This window comes from Ochotona princeps, chromosome 2 (genome assembly GCF_030435755.1).
Source record: "Ochotona princeps isolate mOchPri1 chromosome 2, mOchPri1.hap1, whole genome shotgun sequence".
Taxonomy (NCBI): domain Eukaryota; kingdom Metazoa; phylum Chordata; class Mammalia; order Lagomorpha; family Ochotonidae; genus Ochotona; species Ochotona princeps.
In genome coordinates, this window is record NC_080833.1 from 160,806,882 (window position 1) to 160,827,001 (window position 20,120).

Here is a 20,120-nt window from a genome sequence, read left to right on the forward strand (position 1 = left end):
GCATCCGTTGCCACGGGCTCCGGAGTGGGCTGTCCTTTGCCACGGGCTCCGGAGTGGGCTGTCCTTTGCCACGGGCTCCGGAGTGGGCGCTCCTTTGCCACGGGCTCCAGCGTGGGCGCTGCTTTGCCACGGGCTCCAGCGTGGGCGCTGCTTTGCCACGGGTTCCGGAGTGGGCGCTCCTTTGCCACGTACTCCGGAGTGGGCGCTCCTTTGCCACGGGCTCCTTTGCCACGGGCTCCGGGGTGGGCGCTCCTTTGCCACGGGCTCCGGAGTGGGCGCTCCTTTGCCACGTACTCCGGAGTGGGCGCTCCTTTGCCACGGGCTCCTTTGCCACGGGCTCCGGAGTGGGCGCTCCTTTGCCACCTGCTCCAGCGTGGGCTCTCCAGGCTTTGCCCTTCTGCCTTCTCTTGTCTGCTGCTTTTACCCTTTGTCTAGATCACCCACAAAGTTTGAAACCTGAGCAATCTAAACATATCAAAGACATATGATGTATTTTTAAATTACATTATGAATTTTTTAATTACACGTAACATAGCTAATATAAATGTATATTATGTTATGTGTTTATATGCATCATATAAATATAATATTAAATATATAGGTGAATTATTCGTACCAACTCTTATTCTTTGTAAGCGGGTCATCTTTCTTGTTCTGTTGTATCTTCTTGTTAATGTCACTGGTATCAATATTTTCCTAGATTTCCAACTTATAGCCCTGTCTGCTTAATGAATGTTGATTGAAAAAATAATCATGAGGCCTCTTTCTTTTTTTTCTTATTCTCCATTCTTTCAGAATTTAATTTTCTCTTTTAACATGTCTTCTCTATGTAACTACTTACATAATAACCCTTTGATTCTGAAAAATGACCACTTTCTTTTTGTTTAGTCTTCAGGTATTATTTTATCATATTCTTTGTTTCAATCATAGAAATTATTTTAGGTTAACTGATAATTTATGGATGCAGCCTTCTACCTTAAGAAATTCCTTTGTAACTAGTTATGTTAGCCTCCTCTACTGTTTTTTTTTCAAGATTTATTTTATTTTTATTGGAAAGGCAGATTTACAGAGAGAAAAAAATACAGAGAGAAAGATCTTTCATCTGCTGATTCACTCCTCAGGTGGCCACAAGCCATCCGAAGCCAGAGCTGAGCGAATCTGAAGCCAGGAGCCAGGACCTTCTTCTGGGTCTCCCACATGGATACAGGGTCCCAAGGCTTTGGTCTGTCCTCTACTGCTTTCCCAGGCCACAAACTTTGGAGCTGGATGGGAAGTACAACATCTGGGACACGAACCAGCACTTGTATGGGATCCTGGCACGTGCAAGGCGAGCATTTGAGCCACCAGGCTACCACGCAGGGCCTCCTCTGTTGTTAATGGGATGACTTAGAGGGTAGTTTTCAGCATGAGCAGCCTTTCTTCTTCTTCTTTTGGTAATAGCTGCCATTTGACCTTATGTCAGTTTTCTAAACAAACAAAAATGTCTTCCTCTGGATCTGACTCTTTTGACATGTGAGAGTTAATCTTACAGTTTCCTTCTTCATATTAAGCATCCTTATTTCTTTGGTATTTTGTTCATTTATTGAACCAGCATTTATTTTCAAGTGTACAGTGCATTTGGGTTCATGTCACTATTTGAGGTGGTTGGACTATCGTGATAAGGAATGATAAACTCTTCTCAAAGGACTAACACTCACGTAAAGGTAAATAGCACTGCTTTGAGACCAGCGCCCCAAATTGAAATGCTTGCTTTTGAGGTGCGGCTCTGCTTCCGATCCAGTTTCTTGCTGATATGAACCAGAGGTGGGAGGCAACTGGTAAGGGTTCAAATACTTGGGTCTTTGTCACCCCTGAGACAGTGTCAGATGGAGTTCTGGGCTGTTAGCTTTGGCCTAGCCCAGCTATAGCTGTCATGGGCTTTGGGGAATAAACCAATAGGTTGAAGCTTTCTCTGTCTCTGCCTCTCACATTTAAAAAAAAATTACAAATCTTGGTTATTACACATCTAAATGGCAGAATCTACAAAGTTTAAATCCAGTGTTGTCTGACACCAAAAGCATGTTCTTTTTACTGTAGTAGATACTACCCTCATGTCCTCAGTTTCTGTAAGTTTCCAGGTGCTATTAGAAAAATAAATTTATACGAAAGCTAAAAACAGAGTGTGTATCTGGGATAACTCAACCAGACACATGCTTGTTTATCTTTGGTTTCATCTCTTTTATGTAGTTTTACAAAAGTACAGTTATAACTATATAATAGCCTATCATAAACTGCTAATTGTCAGTAATGTATTGCTTTGATTTATTGTGCTAGGAATTAGGTTCAAATATTTGCATATAAATATAATTTTACATGAGCATCCTGTTAATAAGAAAAAATATTTTTGCTATCAACTATCAGGAAGAGTCATATTATTGCCTGCATCTTTGTAGTAACAAAATTCTGACTTTCTGGTAAGTCATGTCTTTTCTCTAATCTGAATTAACCCTTAAATCACTGATCTGTTATTCCTCATAATAATAAATTATGGTCAGCGCACATCAGGTTTACTGATAGTGCTCATTAGAAGTGCAGTTTGCCAGCAGTCACCCTAGATTCCCTAAATGTGGGATAGGGTAGGTCTCTGAAACCTAAATATTTGCAGAGCTTGGCAGGTGAGTTCTCTGTGCTGAGAAGTTTGAGAACTTTTGCATGAAATGTGGTGGGATACGACTCTGCCTTGGAGAGAGGCTGGATCCTAACAGATCTGCACAAAGAATACCTTCCTCTGAGTTCTCCAGCTCTCTTAAATTCATAGCAGTCGTCGGTGAGACCCTGGTTCTGGCTATTAGACTTCGAAGCTGACTTACGCTGTATTCTGTAGCTGTTGGTCAGGGATGAAGCAGGGACCTCAGAATTGCTGACTAGCCCGATGCTGAAAGGAAGCCAGCTCCCAGCAGTGTCAGTTTCTGGTGACATTTCAGCCACCTTCGATGATGATCCTTTGAAACCAAAGGGGACTGCGATGGCTGAGCTGCCCAATAAGGGAACAGCTCTGCTTGTTCCAGGTGGACAACAGTAGAGTGTTCTCTTGATACTGTGAAGGTTTCAGTCTAAATATTCCCTGTCTTTGTGATCATTTCTTGCCCCTAGCTGTATGATGCCAGCCTCTTGACTGCCACCACGACCTGCTCCTACTCTGATTCTTTTACCATTTGACTGGACCGCTACTGCATTTGGTTGGTACCCTCCGGATGTCTTGCGAGCATGCTCCCATCTGCTGGAGTGGATCCGATCCCATGTACTGCGCCATATCCTTCTCACCTCTCTGTAAAGTAGTGACTGATTCTGAGTTACGTTAATTACAACAGGCACTCTTTGGTTTTAATCCACCAAAAGTCAGTTTAGAAAAAAAATGTGTACATGCATTTTGTATACATTTGTATCAGAGAAGTAAATAGTAGTGTTCCCTTTTATAAGTAGCTTTCCAGAAGTGATGTGTTTTACTGATATGTCCATACTGTAGTGTCTAGCCCTGCTGAAATTCAGCCATTCTTGAGTATGGTGTTCAGTAAGGGAACAAAACCTACCAGTGAACATATGTAGTCTAAATCTGGCTTCACTGGCATTGTACCCTAACCAAAAAAAAAAAAAAACCTCAGACGTTCACTTTCGCCTCTAAGTGAACACTTGGGTTATTTTCCTAGTGAGGAGTTAAGAATGCTAATATTAATGTATCCAGCGTTTTTGTACCTCCTAAAGGAGGCAGTCAGCATGTTGATTTATACATAGCGTATATTTAGGGCCAAAGTTTTGGTTTCTTGGTACTGATTGTGTTTCAGTACAAGGCAGTTTCAGCTCTTTTGTATTCGAGCGCTCTTCTGTCTGCTGGTTCACTCCCCAGATGGCTGCACTGGCAGGAGCTGGGCCCACCTGAAGCCAGGACCTAGAGGCTTCTTCTGAGGTGTCTTGTGTGGGTGCAGGGTCCAAGCGCTCGGGCCATCTTCCATGCTTTTCTGGGTACATGAGCAGAGAACAGGATTGGGAGTACTACAGCCAGGGCTCTGACTGGCCCCTATTGGGGATGCTTGCACTACGTGCAGCAGTGTTAGTTACTGTGCCACAGTGCCTCCTAGGAAGGTTTGACAAGAATTTTACTCATTCTTATCATATATTGTTCCTGTGTTTTAATTCAGTTGTACTTAGGGCTTTTTGGTGGTTCTTAAAAAAAAAAAAAAAGATTTACTTTTTATTTGAAAGGCTCATTTACAGAGAGAAGAGAGGTCTTCCATCCACTGGTTGGGAGCTGGGCTAGTCTGCTGGGAGTTTCCTCTGGGTCTGCCATGTGCACAGAGGGCCCAAGCCTGTGGGCTGTCCTCTACTGTTTTCCCAGGCCATAAGCAGGGAGCTGGATTGGAAGTGGAGCAGCCAGGACTAGACACGACACTTGTGTAGGATGCTGGCACTGTGAAGCATGGGATTTGCCTGTTGAGTTCTCACGCCAGCACCTGTGGTCTGGCTGAAGTTCCTTTTTAATTGGACATGATCATTACATTGATGATGTGTCAGTATTCTTTTGTAGTTTTATTTTTTAAGACATTACTGCAAGACACTGATCGCGCCCAAGCTCAGGACACAGTGATGTTAAGGCATTGTTTATCTAAACAGGAAAGAGACCATCCTGCTTGTCTTCTCAGTGAGTCTGGTTGGAAGCAATTGGTTTGGATATAACAGATTGTGCTGAAGTAGAAAAAAACTTGGAAAAATAGGTATGTTTTGGAATATAATTCTGGGTACCTTTTTAAAAGGATTCAAACTATCTAAATAGAACTAAACACTAATATAAATAGCTTGAACTTTTGTGATCTCCAAGAAAACCTGATTCAGGTATTAGATATTGACTCAGTGTTAAGTTGGTAAAGTAGTTTTCTGAATAGCACAGGTGTTAGCAGCCCCTGGTTGGTGAATGTGAGCAATGAAGCCTCAAGATACTTGCTCTGTTAGGAAAGTCTGTGCAGCGTGCAGAGTGTCTGCCAAGAGGAGGACATAATGGAGAGGGGATTTACAGGCTGAATGTGGGTTTTCTCCTTCCCTCAGCTCATACAGTGGTGGCTGGAACCCCAGTTAATGATGAGGTACCCAAGAGGGACACAGTGGGTGAGACCACAGGGGTGGGCCCCTTAAACTGATTCCCTTAGTACGAGATGCTTACTGTCCTTCTGTTTCTGCCGGGAGGGGAGCTTTCTCTGGTCCTTGCCTGGTTCCAACTTTGAATCCCCACCCTCTCTGGCAATGACCATCAGGATCGCTCCAGAAACCCCTCAAAACAAATAAACAGAAGATCTAGAATAGATAGACAGAGAACAACAAGGAAAGCTTAGAATCAGACAGGAAACGGTCAGTGTGGATTCACTTATACCTCACTAGGTGGGACACAAAGATTAGTTACTCCTCACTAGGGTATTTAAGATTTCTCTGCACACCCCTCCTAAAACTGTTCACCTAAACTGTTGACATATGTCTTGATAGAGTTATAAGCCAGTTTAGACTACCCGAAAAACTGCCAGGTTCAGCAAAAACGTGCTTCAATGCTATAAACTGCTAAATACAAAAATGAAAATAGACATGAGACAGCTGAATAGTAATCTATAGCCATTTTAAGGTGTATAGAACCCAGTTGTAGATAAACTAAAATGGAAATGTCAATGAAGAAGTCACAGGATGTGGTTAAGAACTTGCATTTTTTTTAACATATTGGTGACTCAATACCATGTCAATTAATTCCATAACGTTATAAATTGTTGCTGATGTTATGTCGGGACTTGTAATTGATTGGGATGATACTCTGCCGGCTCTACCTTCAGACCAGAGATGGTCTCCCCAAGAAACCGTTGAATTTATCTGGACAATAAGGTGCTAGACTCTATGCTTGGTATATGCTTGCAATTGAAGAATCTCAATGAATTTGAACTATAATACTGCAACAAGGTGGAGGAATCCACCATGGGGGGAGGGTTTGTGGAGGGGTGGGAGGAATCTCAGAGCCTATGAAACTGTCACATAATGCAATGTAATTAAAAAAAAAAAAAGAGTACAAGACGCCAGGGTGCGCTGTCTGCACCTTGTCCAGGATGCAGTGGAAAGACTGCCAGGCATAGATCCATCCCCGTGATCTGGAGCCCCAGCACCCTTCCCTTGGATTCCTGCAAAATTGCTCCATCCGCATGTCCGTGGTGTAATGGCTGGCAGAGCAGATGGAGACAGAGAACATCATCATATGCTGAACTTGAAATCATAAGGGAGTGGTGATAAAAAGCCAAGTAGGTGTTTATGGGAGGAAAGGAAATGATATAAAACAGAGTTCACATGATATGATGGTTGACAACATTAGGGGTTAAATAATGATGCGGAGATTTCTGATGAGCTTGAGGCGGATGTATTTATTTGTTCAAACATTTGGGGAAATGTTTAAGTTTAATTATGATATGGATTCCCCAGTGCAGCTCAGGTTTGTTGATCTTCTGGGATCACAGAACCTAGCAGAGAGTCCTCCTCAGTGCACCTTGTTTTAAGAATATCAGTGGTTTTTTGCTTTTGTTTTTTTTTTTTTTCTGCAGTGAAAGAATCCAAAGGCAATAAAGGGAAAAAATGGATGGGGAAAAATTGAGAGTAACCAGGCACAGGATTCCAAAACTCCTCATTTAGTGGAGTTACGCAGGGTGAGTTTCCTCTGCCAGCATCAGCGTGTGGGAGTGTGTGCCAAGTGTTGACTGCCCGGAAGTTGACCTGAGCCAAGAAGCTTGGAGTTCTTTTTTTTCAAGGGATCTTAACATTGGTGCCCATTGTATATCATGTGTCGGAATGTGAGGCTGTCTGACGGGAAGTGGTCCTTCAGCATAAAGGAGCTTGTTTAAACAGTTTAGGCATGGTAATCCACACAGGTCATGTAGCGAATGGTGGAAACCCTTCTGAAATTCAAATGTTGGAGAAGGGCTGACTTCAAAGCAGACTGTCCTAAATATAGCAATCTCAGGGTTGCTGTGTGGTAGGAAGTGAAAACTAAATGTATGTCACTCCGTTTTTGTTAGTAACAGTTATACATATTGGAACCAATTTTAACCCTAAAAACATTGTTTCAGTTGATCATACATATTATATAAGCATTATTTCAAAAGTTTATGAAAGAATGGAATTAAATGATAAGTTCATTTCGGTACAAAACCTTCATGGGATAAAATATTTTATTCTTAAAAGTTTATGGAAAGAAATTATGTATTATGAAAAGGTCTGCAGAATATTCACAATTTTGTGCAAGAAAAGAAATTCATTCTTAAGTTGTATTTTTCATGTGCGTTTAAAATACCCTGATAATGATGCTTCTGTTTTTGACAAGTGTAAGGAAGAGAAAGCAACTCTGAATACAGTGAACTCGCCCTACTTCTAGGGTCAGATCAGTGTGCAGTATTTTATAGGGAGTAGGAATTATCTTTACAATAGCCTTCTTTTTCTTCACTTTACTGTAAATTTATTTATTTTTGTTTGTTTGTGATACAGTTCCAAAGGCATAGGAGCAGTTGCTTTTGTAGTAAATACTGAAACAGGTCAAAGATGTTTGCTTCCTTAAACTTCAGCTTAAAGAACTACTTCATATGATATTGCTAAAAGGCTGTGATATTAAAATTTGCAATAGATTGGTTTGTTTTTCAGGAAAGAATAGTTACCTTTTTTTCCATTTATAGTATATTTTATCTTCTATCTCTCCCACACAACACCTACTTCTCATAAGAATGTTATGAAGACAAAGAATTTACAATTTTAATTTGGTCTCCAAATGAGTCCGGTAGCATACCATGACTGGATGTTTCTGGAGTTCTGTGATATAAACTTAAGTATTTGTCCAACGTCTTGAGTTTTTGGTTTTGTCAAAGCAGAAAAATATAAAGTTTTATTTTAGGTGAGTGATAAAAATGCTAAATCTTATCAAGATGTATGATAAACAAAGAAAATATAATATGTTTAAAAATATTGGGCCCAGTGCTTGATTTTTGCTGTAAGCTCACAAGAATGTCATTCATGTTGTTTATTTCACTCTGTGGAATCTTTAAACAGCTGGGGACAGGCAGTTTTTCCTAGTCGTAAATAATCTGCACAATACTGCTAAGGAATCACCTGCCCAACAAAAATGACGATACTGCCAGATTTTCTCTTCATACCCTATTGGCTCCCCCACCTCGCAAAATACAGTGGTAAAGTTGACTAGTAATGTATCTTTGTTGTTTTTTGTATAAACAAAAACAAATAAAACCTTGAACTCTGGTTCCCCCTTACTTCCCAATGCCAGAGATATGTTTCTGAAATATAAAGGCAAAACTCTACTACAGGAATATTCACTTGACATCATGGTATTTATTCTCCCCGTCGCTTGTGGGCTCAAAGACCAAAACTGTTGTTGGTACTGTACTTTCCATCGTGGTCTTTGCCTCTGGTCTGGCTCTGCTGCCTTTCGGTGGCGTGCTGAGAGCATGCTGTCGGATGCCATAGGATGCTGTGTATGCACAATTCCCCACACGCTGACTTCTGCCCAGTGCCATTTCTGCATGCTTCAGTCTGAGTCACCTTGGTAGAGATGCAGCTGTCCCCACCCTGACTCAGAGGCTTTCTTACCATCTGCTACATGCATCCCAAAGCTTTCCCACCTTGTGCTCCCATTCCCTGAGAGAGCTTTCCGTCAGCATCTGGGTTTTGGTATAGTATCTACTATCCTGAACCCTGGATGAGTGGAAATGGAAAGAGTGTAGGCCCAAGGCCGTCTAGAGAGCAGAATGACTTGACGGTTTCTTCTGGAATAGCACTTGTGACTCTTGGCCCATTTCTTCCTAGATAGCCTCTTTGTGTTTCTCGGTAGACAGTTTTTAGGCAGACTGAATTCCATCACATGCCTTCAGGTAACCATAATTTGGTACAAATCATTGCATGTTGCTAAATTTAAAAAATTTTAAAGCCAACGAAATCTCTTTTATAAATGGCACCTGTGGAACTTCTAGTCACTGAATGCTCAGCAGGTTAGCAGACCAACTCCGAGTGAGGGATCCTGCAGACGTCCAGCCCTGAAGCGCTCTCATGGGAGAGCAAGGAGAGACTACTCTTCTGTTCTACTCCCTTGTTTTACAGATAAAACAGTGAATGTTCACAGAATGAATCAGATTCAGACATTCCTTTAAAAAAAATATTTATTTTTATTGGAAATGCAAAGTTACAGAGAGAAGGAGAGAGAGATCTGCTAGTTCACTGCCCAAATGGACACACGATTAGAGCTGAGCCAATCCAAAGTCAGGAGCCAGCAGCTTCTTCCTGGTCTCCCACGTAGGTACAAGGTGCCATGAAGTGGGCTATCCTCCACTACTTTCCCAGACCATAGTTAGGGAGCTGGATCAGAAGTGAAGCAGCTAGGCCGTGAACCAGTGTCCACATGGTATGCTTGTGGGGAGCACCTGACCCCACAAGGATGAGGGGCTGCAAGATGGCGGCTGGCCGAGTGCCAGGAGGCAGGATTTGTCCCGCCAGTAGGCAGGCAGGAAGTCACAAGGATAGGCTAATGCCCCCTCGCTGCGATTGCTGGCCTATCAGATAGCGCCCAGTGGACCCATGGGGAGAAGTAATTGGTGGAGAACGGTATATAAGCAGCCCACTTTCGGCAATAAAGCTCCTCTTTTGGTTCGCCTGCCCCTTTTTGTTCATTCGTTTGTGTGCGCCGGTTGCGGTGACGGTTCCTGTTTTTTCCAGGCCCTCGAGATTCCTCGTCATTTTAGTGTTGCTGCAGGGCGGCGACATATGCTGACGCTTGCAGGTAGAGGATTACCTCATGGAGCCATCACACCAGCCGTCAATAACCATACATATTTTTAGACCCTTTCCCACTTTTTTGGAGATTTCTTTTTCTCTTAATTCATTTTGCCATTTCTGAAGGATGGTGAAACTAATTGTTTCTATGGCATTTTGTATAAAAGTAGTGCTTAGCACTTGTTTATACTTAAATGTATGTGATGATTTAGTTTGAAGTCACTGCCCAATATAATTATTGAATATATAAGTATTTAGTAAACATTATATTAAAGTGAATGCATTTGTTCAGCACTTTTCTTGGAAATTATGTGTTCAGTTTGTAAAATATCAGTTTGCATTTTTGATATTTTGACTTTTAATACACTCATGTTTGTTTTTGTGGACCTAGTTGATTCAGCTAGTTTTTTCAATCCTTTTAAAACTTTTTATCTCTACTCCCCACTGTAAAACCCAGCATATCAGAAGTCCTTTGACTAGCTAAATAGAATTACGTAGAAAATGGTACAATAGCGTAGCTTTGCTGCCTTGTTAGCACCTCTCAGTGTACTGTGTTATTCCTGACATTGACAAGTGACTGTTCAGAGTGCTTAAGGCCAACGTGTGAAGAAGCAGTGTAAAACTGAAATGACACGAATTTCAAACCTCGATCTGCCACATCTTGGCTTTCTTTAATCTTTTAAAAGAAAAAAGAAAGGTGATCAAAGCTTGCTCTCTCTAATTCTCCAAGCAATATTTGGTTAGCTCTTTATTGAGGCTCATTTCACCCTGTCTATATTCTTCATATTTCTCTAAATTGTATTTATTTTAAAGCAAAGTGATAGAGACACAGAGAACTCTAATCTGCTGGTTCACTCTTCTCTTGCCCAGAGCAGCTCGAGTTCTGGACCAACCCGAGCCAGGACACTGAAACGATATCTGGTTTCTAGTCTGAGCTGTGGAGACTCAAGCCCTTGAGCCAGACTGGCTGCTTGCACATGAGCAGGAAGCTCGGTGGGAAGTGGAGTAGTTGGTTCTTTTTTTTTTTTTTTCCAGTTAAGATTTATTTATTTATTTGTTTATTTAATGATGAACTGCTAGCCCTGTGCTGTCAATACTGTAACATGGCATGCAGGTACTCTGAACAGTTTGTTTTATCGGAGGTTCAGATTTAATAGGTTTGACATAGAGCTTGAGATTCTGTTTCTTTTTCTGGTTTTTCTTAAGCGTTTCAACATTTATTTTGTTTTATTTATTTATGCTCTGAGTGTGCACATTAGAATAACAGAGAAACAGAGCAGTCAGTGTGGCAAGATTATTCGATCAGTTAAAGACTCCACAAGGATTCCTTAACTTGTCACTCTGACCTTGACCCCGAGTTCACGTGCTGAGGAGCAGACACAGTGTCCGGGATTCTCACGTGTGTTGCCTGCCTTTGTGCCCCTGGGCAGCAACAGGTGACGACCCACGCAACTGGGCCTCTGGAGCCCACAGCCCTGGCTTCAGCCTGGCCCAGGGCCAGCTCTTGTGGGCGTTCGTGGAGTGTCTGTCTCCCTGCCTCAGATAAACTGGGGAAAGAAGACAAGACTCCCATGTGTTTTAAGTGTTTGCTTGTGTGGAATGATTGGCTGGATTGTGTTTGTCAGTCTTCGTGTTCTCAGACATTGTGACTTTGTTTTTAAAGTTGTTAACAACATTTTGGACTAGTATGTTGCTTTGTTTTGAAAGCATCTTTCTTGTTATGATGCATGAGGACCAATTTACTTATCTTGTAGTTCTGTATATCAGAAAATTAGGAACAAGCAGCGTACATATGATGCCTGTCTACCTTTAGAGACGTAATGGATTCATTGAATTTGAGAGGATGCCAGGCAAGTATTTATGGCACATTAATACAAAGTCTTTAGTTATTTTTTTCTGCTGTATACAAATTATTTACAGGCCAAAATTAAAACCATAAACCTAAATATGCAACATCAAGTGAACTTTGTAAGTCTTTTAATACTGAAATGCAAGAGTACAAGCTTAGGAATAAGATGAAATTGCTTCTTGGCCTTTTGCTAAGATCAAGTGTAAGAATAAAATGAACATTTTGTTTTGATTCCAACCAAGATTAGTGGAGTGACTTTTAAAAGTGAATTAATTCCCATTTCCTAATGCATTTTGACACTTTATAAAAAGGTTTCAGTGAAGTTCTCAGTCTGCTCTGTGAGATAAGATCTTTCTTTTTTCCCTTTATTTGATTTCATTTTCTGACAGTTTCATAGGCTCTGGGATTCCCCCATCCCCTCCCCATGCGAGATAAGATCTTGCAGAATAATTTACTGTTTTTCAATACTTTGTTTTAGTTAAAACTATTAAATATACTATTTTAATTGTATCAAGTTTGTTAGTAAAATTTAATGATAAATTGTAGAGCAGTTTACCAAACGTGGTATTACATCAAATGCAAATTATATCTGTTATATTTTATCAGGCTATAAATTAAGATAAAACTCTTAAGGTTTAAGCTTTTACATTGTCTTTCTTATAATGTGTGCAAAATTAGTCATTCAAACAAAGGACAAATCATGCAAGAGATTTATGAATTTTTAATGGGATAAAGTGCATGTCCTGCAAGAGAGCGGACCTTTGGCACTCTGGGGAAGTGATCCGTGGTTACGCGGCGATTCATTAGACTCGTGAAGTCTAAGAAGGATTTGACAAGTTAATGAATCTGTCTTCTCTCTTGTCTAAGTGCTTTCATCACTCACACCCACCCAGAGCCCCAAAGCTGTCTCCGCCTGCCTTGAGCACCAGCAGTGCGACCCGTGAACCCACTGGGCTTTCTGCACAGGATCCCCGTTTCATGTGTGCACAGGGGCACATGGTGAGGAGAAGCATGTCCTTTTGGCTTGAGAAGAATTATTTCTGAAAGCGGATGTGAAGGGGGTGGGCCGCACTGTCAGTCTCAGGGCCGGCTCCCCGTGGAGGAAGGCCTGTGAGTGTTGTTCCTGAAGGTAAATCCGGGTGTTTAGGAAGCTGTCGGCAGCACAGTGGCTCCTCTCCTGGTCCTAGGGGTGGGACTGTTTGAGTACAGTCATTGCATACAAGAGCAAAATGAGCTTTGGGATATCAAGGTTACACATTTAATCTCACCTTGATTTTTGAGAATTAGAGTACTATTTGAATGCCAGCTAAAATTCTAAAAGTTGCTGTTGGGTAGATTATTCTCCTAAATCTAGGTAGCTGATCTGTGTGTGCACGGCCCCCAGTGTATTAAAGCATGTGCGCAAACAGCATCACGGGCTGCTCTTTGGTTGTGTGTGAGTGAATAGCCTCCACTGGGCTTAGGGCAGTTGGAGTTGCCCATTTCCTGACTGCAGCCACCCCGTCATGTTTACATGGAGTAGCCATCAGGCTTTACCACATAAGAACAAAGAAGAGCTTACTGCAGATACAAAAGCAACAAATACGTGACAGTTATTCAACGTGGCTTTCTGGCATTTGCTTCCTGCAGCATTGTGTTCAAACTCTGTGCTCAAAGTCTTTATTTGAGGGAGGGGTACTGCCTATATGTAAAATTTTTTTTTTCCTGCTAGGAGCGTCATGAGCTGTGTGAGTTTGTGTTACAGTAAGCAAAAAGGACTCCCAGAGATAATGGTTGAAAGAATAAAATTATATCTATTTGGAAGGATATTCACATTTCTTTTTACATGACTGATTTTAAATTAGTTCTTATTACATAATATTAATAAGATTTTTAGGTTAAGTATATAGATATCTGTTAGTATTTAAATGAGTGATTAGAACACTATGTCCCAAAGAATTTTCCAAGTATGTAGATGGACTTGATAAACAGCTTGACTATATCTGTGAATGTACTCCGCTGTGATGGGTGTGAGTGAGCCAGACCAACGCTGAGGGCTGGCAGTGCAGAACTCCCACGTGGCTCGTTGGCACCTATCTCCTTCAGCTGTCACCTGCTGCCTTCCAGAGTGCACGTTAGCAGGAAGATGGAGTTGAGAGCAGAGCTGGGACTCTCAAATTTAGATACTCCAGGATGAGGTAGAGGTACCACAATCAGTGGCTTAACTGCTAGATGAAACGCTTATCCAGGTTTTTTTATTATTATTTTTAACAAGTTTTTTTATTAAATATGAAAGCTCATCCTAGTCTCAGATGCATTCATGTGTAAGAAATAAAACTTTTAGAATACAGTGATTCAAGAAATGAAAGTTGTTATTTATATCTGATTTCTAAAATGTTTGTGTAATTGTTTGAAAGAGTTACAGACAAAGAATCTTCCACTCATCGGCTCACTCCCCACGTGGGTACAGCAGTAGGGTCTGCGCCAGGCTGAGGCCACAGCCACAGAGGTCATTTGGGTTTCTCACATGAGCAGTGTAGGTCCAAGCACTTGGGCCATCTTTTGCTGTTTTTCTCAGGTTATTAGCAGGGAGTAAGATTGAAAGTGGAACGCTGGTGCCCACTTGGGATGCCAGCATCACAGATGATGGCTTTACCTGCTGTGGCACAGTGCTGGCCCTTTACTGAGATCTTGATTGAGTCCAGTTAGGCACTGAAGCAACTTAAAAACCACTGCTCTGCGTGAAACCTCATTTTCAGCTTTTGTCTGTTCCCACTGGATTGTTAACTTCTGACATTAATGGAATGTTTAGTAAAGTAAAATGGAAATGACATTACATTTAATTTTTAAAACTGTTTTTGAAAGTCCAAGACAGAGTAAGACATGGTTCACTGTCCAGACACCCTTAACTGCTGGGGCTCGGTCAGGCAGAATCAGGAGAAAGGACTTGGTCTCCTGCCTGGGTGTCCAGTGAAGCTGCTTGGGTCATCACCTGTGCCCTCACCTTAGCAAGAAACCGGAACCAGGTGTGTAACTGGCTCGTGAGCCCAGTACACTGATTCAGAATCTGGGTATCATATTTCTTCGCTATCATTAATATTTTTAAGTTTGCCAAAAGATACTCACACTATCGCCTGTACATTTCAGCAGAAGCTAAATTTTGATTGCCTGTTTTACTAGATATTTTAGGTGTTTGTTGCAATGCTCCTAATAAGCTTTGTTTTTGGCTAATGCAAGATGATTGATCAGGAATACCATGTTAAATAATAGTTGATTTAGTCTAGTGTGTGTCCAGGGGCTGTGATATAAGTGTGTGACACCTGAGCATCTTGTCAGGATGTAAGTTTTGATTCAATATGATTGGGATGGCCTGAGATTGCATTTTTTTCTTTTGTTCATAAAGGTTATTTTTTAAAAATTGTATTTATTTTTACCTGGAAGGCAGAATTACAGAGAGAATGAAAGGCACAGAGAAAGCGTCCATCCACTGGTTCACTCCCCAGGTAGCGAGACCAGCCGGAGGTTTCATATTTACTAATGGGTCTGGTGTTTCTTAGTGCATTTACTGGAGTGTCACTAGTTGAGCTTGTCCTAGGGCAGCAGTTCTCAAACTTCAGCACTTGCCAGAATCACACTGGAAAATTTTTGTTAAAACCATGCATGCCTATGGTCTGCTTTTTTTTTTTTTAAATCTGTTTTGGTGGACTTTGATCCATAGGAATTTGCACTTTTCAGAACTTCTCACATGTTAAGGCAAGCTGACTAACACCACATTTTGAGAAATAGTTAAGTCTGAAATTGCTATGGATAGTCACAATTCTTTTCTGGAAAGATGCCTTTATAAAATCAAAAGCACAGGGCAGATGTGTGTTGCAATAAGTTGCTGCTTTGGACAGCCATGTGGCATTTTGGAATACATAGTTTGAGTCCTAGCTTCTCTGCTGATTTCACTGACTGCTCATGCACCCTCGAAGGCCACAGGTGTTGACTTAAGCATGTGAGTCTCTTGCTGCCCGTGTGGGAGACCTGGGGTGAGTTTCTGGCTGCTGAATTGGCCTGGCTGTTACAGACACTTGGAGCATGAAATGAACTGGTGGATGGAAGCTCTCTCTTTCCTAGACTTTCTAATAAGATGACATACATACATACAATACAATACAATACAATACAATACAATACAATACAATACAGTACAATAAATAAAATAAAACCAAAGGTAACCCTGACAGCCTGTCTGAAAGGCAGATGCTTTTGAATGCCAATGTATTTAGTTGCCGGGGAAACAGTGATTTAATTTTGCATGTCTTGGCCTTAGGTAGAGGGTACATACTTTATTGTAACATAAATGTGGTAAAGGCTACACTGTCATTCATGCCCTGATTAATATTAAGGGGGTAATTGGTTGATCATAATAAATGCATGAGCATCTTAAATATTGCTGAAAATATAATCAGTATTGGTTCTTTTGTGTATTCCAACCAGCATAGTTATTTCCTTTGCAAAAGATCTGCGTCTCTCACATTATTTGCTATTTTACTTACTAATTGTCACAAAAGTAGTTTTCTCCACATACAAAAATACAGAATCAGTTTTTATATTTAAAAAATTGACTCAATTGTCATTTTAGGACAGCAGTTATATTCTGAAAGCATGTCATTCAAAGTGAACTTTAAAAATTATGCCTTTTTATAACTTGAAGAATGATTCTTCATCTATTCATGTCTCCTTCTGTTATAAGGGTGTAGGTGGTATTTATATTATGCCTAATTGATTTTGTATAAATTATTTAAAATAAAAAGGTAACACAGAGGTTACAGTTATTAGATAATTTTACCTGAAGCAGGGAGTGTCAGAATATGTGGTTCGGCAAGCTGAATAATGTCAGCCACAATGATTTAAAGGCTTTATTTAGGATTAAGCCGTCATCTGCTCAAATTTATTATCTAATTTATTCACTAATTTGCATAGATTTTGAAATTCAAAACTTCTGAGCAAGCAGTGGAATACCCGAAAATGGATTAGAGAGTGAACTGGGTCGAGGCAGATTCTAAGTAGTGAGGCCCATCTCTGGACAGAAGTGTAGGGATAGTGACTGCGGTTCCATTGTTGCTTTGCTGCTTCTTTGTCCATAGGAGTTGGTTCCTTTGTGCTACCCCCCATGGGTCTATATCCTTGCTTTGGGACCCTGTGAAGTCATCTTAACAAGAGCTCAGTTGTGGAGATCCTGTGACCAAGTACTATAGTTCCTTTCTGGGAAGGGTTCTCTACCACACCAAAGGCTGTCTGATCACAGAGGGATTAATTCTGATGAGAAAGGGGAGGAGTCGATAACCACGTCATGGAGACCATGAAGGACGCAGAAGCCTTGCAGAGAGAACACTGACCAAGTGGCCTTTGAGAGATGACTTCTGTAATGGATTCTCTAGTGTAGGAATACGTTAACAATAGTGCTTCATAACCTATTCCCTTTTTATTTTTGAAAGATTTTTTGTTTTTATTGGAAAGTCAGATTTACAGGAGAGAAGAAGAGGTAGAGAAAAAGACCTTCTGTCCCCTGGTTTACTCCCCAAGTGGTTGCAACTGCCAGAGTTGAGCAGATCTGAAGCCAGGAACCAGGAGCTTCTTCTGGGTCTCCTACACAGATGCAGGCCCCAAGCCTTTGAACCATTCCCTACTGCTTTCCCAGGCTACAAGCAGGGAGCTGGAAGGGATGTGGAATAACTGGGATATGAACCAGCGCCCGTATGGGATCTCTGCCTGTGCAAGGCGAAGACTTCAACCACTACACTACTGCACCGGGCTTCATAAACTATACTTTTTAAAGTACACTGTTTTTTTTTTTTTTTTAAGTATACTTGTTTGAAATCAGAGTTAAAGAAAGAAAGGAACAGAGAGAGCTTCCATCCACCCATTCGCTCCCTGGATGGCTGCAATGGCCAGTGGTGGACATGGCCGAGGCCGGAACCAGAAGTTTACCCAGGTCTCCACGCTGGCGCAGGGAAAAGACGCTTGGGCTTTTCTCAGGCTGTTAGCTGGGAGTGAGGCTGGCACTCCAGCTGAGCCTGTGTGGTATGCCCGCATTGCAGGCTGCAGCTTTATCCCGCTGCTCCACAATGCCAGCCCCACCTCCCATGCTTTTTACACTTGTTAAAGATGAGAGTGGCTAGGATTGGAGAAGTGAAGGGCATGTACTAACTTTCAGTTTAGAACCAAAGAACTTACATTGTATGTTTGGAAAGTACTTTCATTGAAATTTGAATAATGATTTTGTTTTCATGTCATCAAGCATAAATTATGTTAACTATTTGTGAAATAAAAAGGTGCCACACTTTCCTAGATACTTCTTTAAATATTCCAGCTGCTTTAGACAATACATGAATGGAAAAGAAATGTTAAAGATAGGTAAATTTTTTGTTGCATTTTTAAGAGCAGTGGGTTTCTACTTAAGAAGAAAATCATACCTTTTTTGGTATCATCTGTGTTATGAATCCACGGTCAACGTTGTCTTTTTCATCACAAGTAACAGCCCCTTTTCTGAGTTTATACAGATTTTGCTTGGGGTATGTTATTAACAGAATCACTTTGGCAAAATATAATTACAGGTATTCCTATAAATAAAAATATTGTTGGAATTTTATTAGCTGCCATAAGTAAAGTAGAGATTTTATATCATCCTAAAGTAATTCAGTTACAATTTTTGATGCCCTTTAATGGCCACTAGTGTAGCCAGTAGCTAAATGTAACTGTTTAAGTAAATGAAAATTAAATGCAGTTGAAGGGAATGTATGATGAGGGTGAGAATTTGGTGCGTTTCCTGTCATAGAGCTGGATTTCAGTTCCAGCTTTTTGTTCAGGCACGCTGCGGGAGGCAGCAGGTGCTGACTGAAGCATTTTTGTCCCTGCTGTACAGATGAGAGATGTGGTGAGAGTGGCCCAGGCTTCAGCTTGACCCAACCTGACTTGTGGGCATTGAGGGAGGGAACCAGGAGATGGACAATCTTCCTTTGTTTGTCTCCCTGTATCCTTGTCTCTCTGGCTCTCCAATAAAAGTAAAACAAAACGCACTTCATGTGCTGGGATGGACAATAAAGATACAGAAGATTTCCACCATCACAGAAAATACTGTTGGCTATCACTGGCTTAGACTTGAGGATAGTTTCTATGTGTGGAATTCTTGGGGTATGCACATTAGATTCACTTACGTAAGGCTGAATACCCTCAATGGTAAAAATTTTAAGTGGTAAAAATTCCCTTTCCTCCCATGGAAATGAAATCTCCAGATATATAGTCCAAGGACAGAAAAGTAATTCCATTGTGTATGAAACCTAAAATAATCCTTATTTTGTTTCTGTCTTCATCACGTCATCTCTACCTTGTGGTTCAAAATGCTTGCTAATGCTATAGCTACTAAGTCTAGTCTATATTCCAGCCAAGAGGAAAGAGAAAAAGAGAAATGGTTTCCCTCTTGCTAAAAAATTATTTCCCGTTTAGCTGCCATAGAATACTTGGACTTAAATCCCTTGCTTTAGGATTAATATTGCACATTACCAAAAGTAGTGTGAAAACTAGGGCATATTTTTCATTTGATTGAGAGCTCCCTTTATTGTCTCACTCCCCATATGCCTGAAAATGTCAGGAATGGATCAGGGGAGGGTGGCTGAAGCCAGGAGCCATGGAGGCAGTCCAGCTCTCACATGTGTGTGGGTCAGAGAAGGGTGGCTGAAGCCTGGAGCCATGGAGGCAGTCCAGCTCTCACATGTGTGTGGGACAGAGAAGGGTGGCTGAAGCCAGGAGCCATGGAGGCAGTCCAGCTCTCACATGTGTGTGGGTCAGTGGAGGGTGGCTGAAGCCAGGAGCCATGGAGGCAGTCCAGCTCTCATATGTGTGTGGGTCAGGGAAGACCCACACTCTCATATGTGTGTGGCGCAAGTCATCCCAGGCATCCCAGCCGGCCCGAGGCATGCCTCAAGTGTAGGACCAGGCATCCCAGCCAGCCCGAGGCATGCCTCAAGTGTAGGACCAGGCATCCCAGCCAGCCCGAGGCATGCCTCAGGTGGGGACCAGGCATCCCAGCCCACCCAGGTCCTGCCTCAGGTTGGGACCTGGCATCCCAGCCGGCCCGAGGCCTGCCTTAGGTATGGACCAGGTGTCCCAGCCAGCCCGAGGCCTTCCTCAGGTGTGCACCAGGCTTCCCAGCTGGCCCGAGGCCTGCCTCAGGTTTGGGCCCGGCATCCCAGTCAGCCCGAGGCCTGCCTCGGGAAGTGCTTTGTGAGCTGGGCAGCAGTGTGTCTCTGTTCTAAGAATGTGCTACTTGTTGCGAGCCTCAGAAGAGCCAGTGAGAAATTAGGGTTAATATTTACAAACTGATTTAAAGGTAATTTTGAGAGGAATGAAACTCTGATCTCAAATATAGGCATGGTGCAAATAGGGTATGTTATTTAACTGAATCATAAATAATTTAGAAATAGTATAG

General features: G+C 41.7%; 1 protein-coding gene across 2 annotated transcripts in view; it reads left to right on the forward strand.

The window, feature by feature from the left end:
• RABGAP1L (RAB GTPase activating protein 1 like) overlaps positions 1 to 20,120 on the forward strand; it is a 614,224-nt gene that overhangs the window by 240,315 nt on the left and 353,789 nt on the right. The window lies entirely within an intron of this gene.